This window comes from Mauremys mutica, chromosome 2, assembly GCF_020497125.1.
Source record: "Mauremys mutica isolate MM-2020 ecotype Southern chromosome 2, ASM2049712v1, whole genome shotgun sequence".
Classification (NCBI taxonomy): Eukaryota; Metazoa; Chordata; order Testudines; family Geoemydidae; genus Mauremys; species Mauremys mutica.
In genome coordinates this window covers 94,502,321-94,511,275 of record NC_059073.1, presented here as the reverse complement: position 1 = coordinate 94,511,275, position 8,955 = coordinate 94,502,321, and positions in this window count along the sequence as shown.

Here is an 8,955-nt window from a genome sequence, read left to right as displayed (position 1 = left end):
AACTGAATTAAGACCTGTCTAACTGACAGGTCTCAAAATTAGTCATCAGTAAGGCAGCACTAGTGACTGACAGTGTTTCTGGTGGGATACAACCAAGTTTGATAGTAGACCTGCCAGTGCTAGGCAGTGATCTGGAAGTAAATATAAAATCACCGCTGATAAAAGTTGTGGCTGACACAAAGAAGTGTAAGAAACGGGTATGCAGACAGAGCCATCTAGAACATGTGCTAAGCTAGGCACATTCAAACAATGGTTTTGGTTGTTTTTTTTTTAAAAAGCCAAATGCAAAGTTTAGGAACATGTAATGCTGCCCATATCTATGGATGGTGGGGGCAGAGACTATCATGGAAAGTGGTGATTGGATCTAGAGGGTCATAGTAGACAAGCAACACTGTGTGCACCCAGGATTATGCTGTTGCAAACAGGACTAATGAAATCCATGAATGGATACATAGAGGAGTCGTGAACTGGTATAGGAAAGTGATTTTTTAACCTGCCTATATGGTTTTAGTTAGACAGATGCTAGACTACTGTTAAAAAAAAAAAGATGGAAAAATTAGAGATCTGTTTTCCTGGGGAGGGCATCGTATCAGTTGACCTGTTTGCTACAAAAGACAACAAGAACTGTTGGTCTCAGTTTTGCTCTCAGAGTGGCTTCAGTGCTGGCTGATTGCCCAATGCCTTTCTATTGAAATGGCGATAAGGCCTACTGTATACCTTGCCCCTAATTCCATTGATCCTGCAACTCATCTTCAAAGTAAGCAGGATCACACCAAGATGATTCTAATTACCTGGGCTTGGTCAACGCTATTCAGAACTTTGTAGCTTCCTACAAGCTCGTGCAGCTCTGCTCTCACAGCATCATGGGTCGCTCCTACATCCAGACCCCACCAGCCTATGCTAATCAACTAGGGCCACCTTTAGTTTAAATGGAAGCATTTTTTTACTATGGGCTTCAGTTCAAGGGACTCACTCAGCCTATGAGAGCGAGTAGCAAGGATGTTTTGGAACAGTTCCAGTGTCTGAAATTGTCTGGCCTTTTGTTAAGTTCTTTGAAGGGTCACCTGGCATCCATTTCTGCCATTCACCCCTTTGTTCAAGACAGAACAGTGTTTCTCAAGGGAACTACTCACCTGTATCCACCTGCAAAAGCATAAGTTCCACTTTGGGAGCTTAATAGTGTTAGCTGCTTTCATGGGCCACCCAGCTGAACTTTCTGGCTACTTGCTCCTGGTGCTATATTTTCTCGGATGATGACCGTTCCTAGTGCCATCACATCTTGGGGTTTTTTAAGGACAAGGTAGCTTTGGGGCCTCACCCAAAGTTTTTAAATTAAGTGGTGTCAGGCTTCCACTTCAAGCAGACAATGTACCCAGCTGTGTTCTTTCTGAAAGTGCAGGCTGGTCAGCAAGAAGAGTGTTTACATACCTCGGGGATTGCCCATTCATGTGAAGTCATTTAGCCAGCCTCCTTGCCTTTTATGTGGGTAGGCTGAAGGGTCAAGCAGGCTCTAGATCAGTGAGTCTCAATCTATTTACCATTGCGGGCTGCATATGCAGCTCTCTGTGTTATGTGGGCCGCATCCATGCGATACGTATACTAGCTGTATGGCCCTGAGAATGTCACATAGGCCGCAGCTGTGTTCTGACTGGGCCCCAAGCAGCCCTCAGATTGAGACCCACTGCTCCAGATGGACCATATCCTGTATTACCACGGCTTACGGTTTGGCCAATACACCACCTCTGCCATGTCTTTCTGCACCGTTGAAGAGCGCGCAAGCAATGTATATAGCTTTTCTGGATGATGTACCTACCCTGTACATTTTCAGGGCTGCTACTTGGTCCTCCATAATGCAGTGGCATAATGCTGAATGAATGGAACAGCTTCAAGGGAAGATGCAAACTTTGGCAAGGTCATATTTCAGTCACTGTTTAAACAGCCTCCAAGTCCCATTGCTTACAATGCTGCTTGTGACTCACCTGAATGCAATATACATCTGCAGCCATTGGAAGAAGGAGGAACGGTTACTTATCTGTAGTGTAACTCTTGTCTGCAGCCACACGTTAAGAATAACCCACCCTCCATATCTGCATTGGCGTTGTAGGCCACTTTGGGGTGCTGGCCCAGGGATTGGGGGGGGTGGGGGGGGAGAAGCAGGGTGGTGCTACCTTATAGACCCTTGGGAAGGGCCACAAGGTGCTGCACAGTATGTGCACTGCCCTGACAGCTACTGCAGCAGAAACTGTTTCTGGCTCAGACACACACACACACACATACCTGAGTGGAATACACAGCTGCACCCACAGCTTAAAGAGCAACAGTTACAATACAGGTACATGACCATTTTATACACACACACCCCAAGGGCTAGTGACACACCTGCAAGCAAGACCAGGTAAACACATTAACTCAAGTATGGCTCTGCAGTGTGGCCGCTCACACCTGGATTAGGCTAACCCAGGTGCCACACACTGCAGGGAAGCGCTACTACTCTAAAGCGTCTAATGTGAGAGTCCAGCGGTGCTCAGGCCATTTCTTGAGATGTCTGACTCAAAGCAGCCACGCCTGCCATAGTGGCTTAAATAGACATAATAAATCTTGGGCAAGGACGGGTGCCAGTGGCTCTTAAGCAAAAAAAAATGCAAACAATAGTTGCAGTAAAATGTTATGGAGGCCTGAAGGAAAAACAAATTGTAATTACTGGATCCAGATTACAGATAATAGTTATAAGGCATTAACCATAACTGGTAAAAGGTTAAGTAAAATACTTGGTACAGATGGGCTTTTTTGTTGTGTTTATGTTTTCTTTGGCTTCCAACGATTGCAACGATAATGCTGATGTTTCTCCTGTTTTGTGTTCTCCTCCTCCTTCCCCTCCCCCCCATTTCATTTTCATTTATTTCACTAGCTCAGTGCAGCTGCTGTAGCTGTTGTTGCTTATTTTATACCCAAATTAACTTCCTTTCTTCTCAAATGGGCATCGATTTCATCTCCCTACTATTGGAACCTGAAAGCGAACATGCGGACCATGTTATTTGGGCTAAAGAACGGGTGCTGGGTTTTACATGTTTTGTGCTCTTTTCTTTGGCCACAGGCGCACGAGCTGTCTTATTGAAATAACTTTAAAACAGCTGTACCTGTCTTCTTTCAGACACCTACTGTAAAAATAAAAAGGTTATAAATGCAGTTTTAGTGGTGGTTCATTATTACTGGCAATGTTAAGAGCTGGTGCTTGAAAGATGAGCTATATTTACAACTAGTAGAAACAGGAAACAGACTCGCATTTACAGACACCTAGCAGCTGCCTCCTTAGCTCTGTATCCCCAAAACAGATAACTGATTTCCAGTTTTAGCTGCTTGTTTAGTGTAACGAAGGGTGGGGAAATGAATATTCCTGAAAAAAAAAAGGCTTGCCTCTATTGGGATGTTAAAGCCTGACAAGTTGCAGCCCACTGGTTCATGTTTAATCAAGTTGATCTCATTTTTAAAACGCCTAAACTAACATTTCTTTGTGTAAGACCATTACAAACACATCATTTGATAGCCCACTTTAGCAGAGGCTAACCCTTAAGGCTAGAGTTCAGAGCAAAAAGTGATTTTTGGCAGCTCAACCTAAGAATGTGAATGTCATTGGAGGGTCCTCCCTTCTGCCTCTATTAAAAAAATTGTTTTTCAAGGCACCAGCAGTGGCTGGGGGAGGGGGAGAAATCCAGCCTTTGCTGAATCTTCACCAAGGAAGCAATAATTCTAGTGATTATCTAAATAGAGAAGCTGATTCTAGAAATGTGTTGTTTTGGTGTTGTATTTGGAATTTAGAAAGTGTATTAAGGAGGGAAGAGTCAGAGCACGGCAGTATATAAGAATTATATAATTGTATTACATAACTGAAAGCCAGTCATGTTTGCACAGGGTGCTCAAAAACATTTTATAAAAGGCTCTTGGTTGTTACCTTGTGAACTTTTAAGTACCGGTATTTAAAACCTTGCATTTTGTTAAAAGAAAACAAAAAAGCCTATTCCTTCTACTTTTCATCTTTCATTGCCCAGATTATTGGTCACTGAGGTGCAGCCTTTACATGCAGTAGAATCCCCTTCAGCTTGGTAGAGAGTATGCAAGTTTTTTTTCCTTTTGTAACTTCTCTGTCAAGTTTGTTCAGTGTTCTAGTCAAAACAAGTTTCCTGATTGTCTGTGTCTCCTCTGGGGGGGTTTCAGCTTAGAAAAATCAAGCTGTATTCTTCCTCGTACATCATTTACTGTCAGCAACAATAATAATTACAGAATCATAATTATCCCCTGGCAATTATCTGGCTGTTTTGATGACGATAATCTTTTAAGTAGAAAGAATACATCTTGATTTCATAATCCTGCAGGGCAGTATGTAACATTAAGTTTATTTTTTATTCTGATGAGTTGATTGGACAATCATAGGGGAGAAAATGTACAGGCAACACAGAGTCATTTTGGGAAAATGAGGTTTCTTTGCTTTTTTTCAGGCACGAAGAATTCCAGAGGAAGATAAATGAAAGATTTTTCATAGTTTAATTATGCAGTTGCTCCCTAAGAGAACAGGAAAGGAAGGAAACTTACAGAGCAGAGATAATTTTACAGCGTAATGGTACTGAAGACAACCCAATGCTGAGAGCTGTTGAGCACTCTCAGCTCCCATTGATTTTGGCACTCAGCATGTGACAGGATCCAGCCCCATATTCCAGTACACCACCAATGCACTGTGTAACACTCATTTAAGATGTCTCTTCCTGAAACAGGCAGGTGTTTAAAACATTCAAGCTAACACAATCATTATAATAAAATACACATTGTGGCCGTGCCATTATTGCTTTAATTCTTAAGGAGATGCTTTCAAGCATCTTGTTTTCTCTCCATTACTGATAACTTCAAAACTATAGTCCCGGTTAGTCAGGTGTAGAAAGATTTACTTCTTTACATGGTTTACATTAGAGAATTAGTGCAAATTAAGACAGAACACAAACCATGCATGATGTAGACCACTACAGTTTTGTATAGGGTGACCAGATGTCCTGATTTTATAGGGACAGTCCCGATATTCAGGGCCTTTTCTTATATGAGCACCTATTACCCCCCACACTACGTCTCAATTTTTCATACTTGCTATCTGGTCACCCTAGTTTTGTACAAGAAGTAGCTTGTGAGAACTGTGTGTTGTCACTACTACAGTACTTCCTAGAAATATAGGATCTTTCTGCAGTTAGTGTCTGGGATGCTGCATTTAGGCATATACATTTACACATAGCTGCATAATGGGTGGCACACACGCAACCATTCTGTACATAACTAACTAAACTGCCGTTGCATAAACGTGTACATTATGGGTGCATAGTTCAGTCACAAAAGTGTAAAGCTCTACCATTGATGAGCACATTATTTTTTCAACACTACTGTCAGATGGTGAATATTTACATACCTAATGACCCTTCCCTTTTGCAGCATAATTTTGCATGAGATCAAAAGTGGCTTTTGACATATGGCTATATCTGCGATTCTTATTTTCTTATGTATAGGCAAAGCATGGTATAAATAGAATATACAAGATTATTTAGAACATTATTTTTTCTTTTTTGTAAAGGATAAAGCCATGAGTAGATTATGAAGTTAATATAGTTCTGAATATGTATAAAGACATCACGCACTGACACTTCAACTACTGCATGTCACCTGTATTGTACCTTTGACTGCTAAAAAAAATACACATATTTAGGCTTAGAGTAACTATCTCAGCCTTTCATTTACAGGAGAAATGGGCCAAAGTAACCAGATTTACTTCACACACAAATAATCCATGAGGTATCATGGGATACCTTTCAGATTATAGATGATTTAATTGTGCTGAAGAAGAATATCCAAGTAATCTTCTCAGAGACCCTTCCTGTCCTGCAGGTGGAGGAAGACAGAAGGCAGAAGATTCCAGAAGTGCACCGCTGGTTGGAATCTAGAGTGAAGGAAACTGGCTTCTCCTTTCTCCCAAAGTAGGATTATTAAGAGCAATGCTTTCTTGAGGCAACTGCATGGTTGATTTGGTTTGATTACATGCGGTATTGAATGGGTGATTTGATATATAAATCTCAGTTGCTACCTTGTATAGTTCTATTTGTAGTTAAAAGTCATAGTAGTTTAGTCAGGGTTATGTTTGCTCAATTTTACATTTACTTGCTTGTTCTTTTTAATAAAATCCATTAACAACTACAAAGAACTGGTTTATTTTTTTCAAATTGCAACATGGGTCAAGTAACTCAGAGGGCAAAGGTAACTCAGAGGGCAAAGATAATCTAGTCAAGATAGTTAAGAGCCACTTGGTTCAGGTTCTCAATTCCTACCTATATCTTCACAATTTTTATCAGTGATCTGAAAGAAAACAGAACTATCATGGACAGAGTTTGCAGATATATTCATTTTCAAATGGTCAAATGTAAAGTGTCTAAGAACAAGGGGCAGAGCCCCACAGACGAAGGCGTTCTCTTGCCTACCTTGTCTTACAGGCCTAACCCACTAGACCTGCTCTAAACACATCTAAAACTACACAGATGATGGAGGAGGAGGTGCCACCACCCTTATAATGTTCAGTCGCCTGGTTAGAGCACACACCCAGGACATAGGAGAGCCTGGCTCTATCCCCCCCCACCCCCATGTGTGTCTTCCCCCTCTCAGGAGAGTGCCCTGATCACTAGGCTACAGGGTATTCTAGGGTGGGTGTCTCAGTCTCTCCTGGTGAAGCTGTTCCACTTTGTATAAATACTTAAATATTCATTAGAGCAGGGGCCATGGAACCTGGGCCTCCCATGTCCCAGGTGACTGCCCTAGTCGCCAGGCTGTAGTCACACACTCTCTCTGGCCCAGTGCATATTTAATTATGTACAGCAGGAGACCCCAGAACAGCCTGTATCCCTGGGGTCCGGCCAAGACCACACTTCAAGTTCCTGATCCACATCAGGCAGATGGGGGCTTTGAACCCTTTTCCCCTATAACCTTGAGGGAGTGCTCTAACCACTGGACTAAAGATCATCAGGGGGTAAAGGCATCTCCTCCTTGTTTTTTCTTGAAAAATGACTGACCTGGCTTAGACACCCTAACTCCAGGGTTTACATCTCTGACCATCGAGAGGAACGGAGGTGCCAGAGTTAGCCACCTAAATCCCTTGGAGGGGCAGGGCTTAATCCAGACCCCTCACAGCATTTCCTACTGGTAACGGAGGTGGCTCCCCACTCAGCTTACTGGCTTCTAAAATCCCTTTTTTAAGCACCTGACTGTCCTCGTGCATTGTGAAGGAAGCCTGGGTCCTGCAATGCCTAAGTTCCCATTATGCGCCCTTCCCCCTGACCCAACAATGTGGGCCGTACTTACAGGAAAGGAGACTCTATCCTGGAAAGTAGTGACTCTAACAAAGGACTTGGGGGGAGGGGGGAGTGGGAAGGGTAATAGTGATGATAATCAGCTGAACACAGCTCCCAGTGCATTGCTGTGGCCAAAAGAGCTAATGTGACCGTTAGATATGTAAACAGGGAAATATCAAGTAGGAGTAGGGAGGTTAAATTACTGCTGGTTTTGTCACTGGTGCAGCCATTACTGGAAGACCGTGTCCAGTTCTGGTGTCCACAATTCAAGAAGGATGTTGATAAATTGGTGAAGGTTCAGAGAAGAGCCCTGAGAATATTAACGGCTTGGGAAACATGCGTTACAGTGATAGACTCAAGGAGCTGGAAGAGAAGGTTCAGCGGTGACTTGATCACAGTGTGTAAGTGCCTACGTGGGGAACAGAAATTTGGTAATAAAGGACTCCTCAATCTAACAGAGAACGGTATAACAAGATCCAATGGCTGGAAGTTGAAGCTAGACAAATTCAGACTGGAAATAAGGTGCACATTTTTAACAGTGAGGGTAATTAACCATTGGAACAACTTACCTAGGGCTGTGGTGGATTTTCCATCACTGGAAATTTTTAAATCGAGTTTAGATGTTTTTCTGAAAGATCTGTTTTGGTTCCAACAGGAATTGCATCAGGGAAGTCCTCTTGCCTGTGTTATAAAAGAAGCCAGACTGGATGATTTCCAATAATCCCATCTGGCTTTATAAGGATGTTCTTAAGTAGGGCCTTAACAAAAAGGGTCCCTTTAGCACATTGATAAAAATCCCCTCCCCATCAACATTGACTGAGAGCTGTAGAGTTGTATAGATCTAGGCAAAGTGAAAAGCATTGGTAACCCTCAGACTATAGTCATATAATAACCAGCTCCTGATATTTTTCTGCTGCACTAGACCCAATCAAAGTGCTATATTACAACATCAAAATCTTTACCTTTTACAGGGAATTTAAACTTAATATGGACTAATAACTTTGCCACTGCTGAGTAAAGCAAACCTGGATCAGTTACAGACTGATACTATAATCGTACATAGGTGCGCGCAGTGCGCACACGTACACACATGTAATAAGTTTGGGCAAAATCCACACCACTGTGAAAAGTAGGTTTCTTTTCCCTAAGTGCTTCCTGCTCTGTAGGTCAAACTGGCTGAAACTACCTCTGTGGCACACTCAGAGCTAGATTAAATGGGAATTTTCTACTCACTCTCAGTGCATTGTCTGGAAATTTTAATTTAATCTGGCGTGAGCTGAAGTTGGCATTCAGGGAAGCTTCTGGAGCTCCAGGGTGGAGCTTAGCCTTCTGTAAGGAAAATACCATTTTGTCTCAATAAGATGTGGCTACATCCTGGCTGCTTGCCTAGTATCCTGGGAATCTCAGTGGGTGAAAGACAAACAGTGCAGTACAAGGCAGCAACGTCTCTGCGGTACAGTGATTTTTTATTACAGTAGTAACACAATGAGGCGAGCAGTCTAACAGTTAAAGAAGAGGGGCCTCAGCGTCAGGAGGATGTTGGGGTCTGTTCCGAGCATTGCCAGACATCTCTGTGACCTGCTCCGCC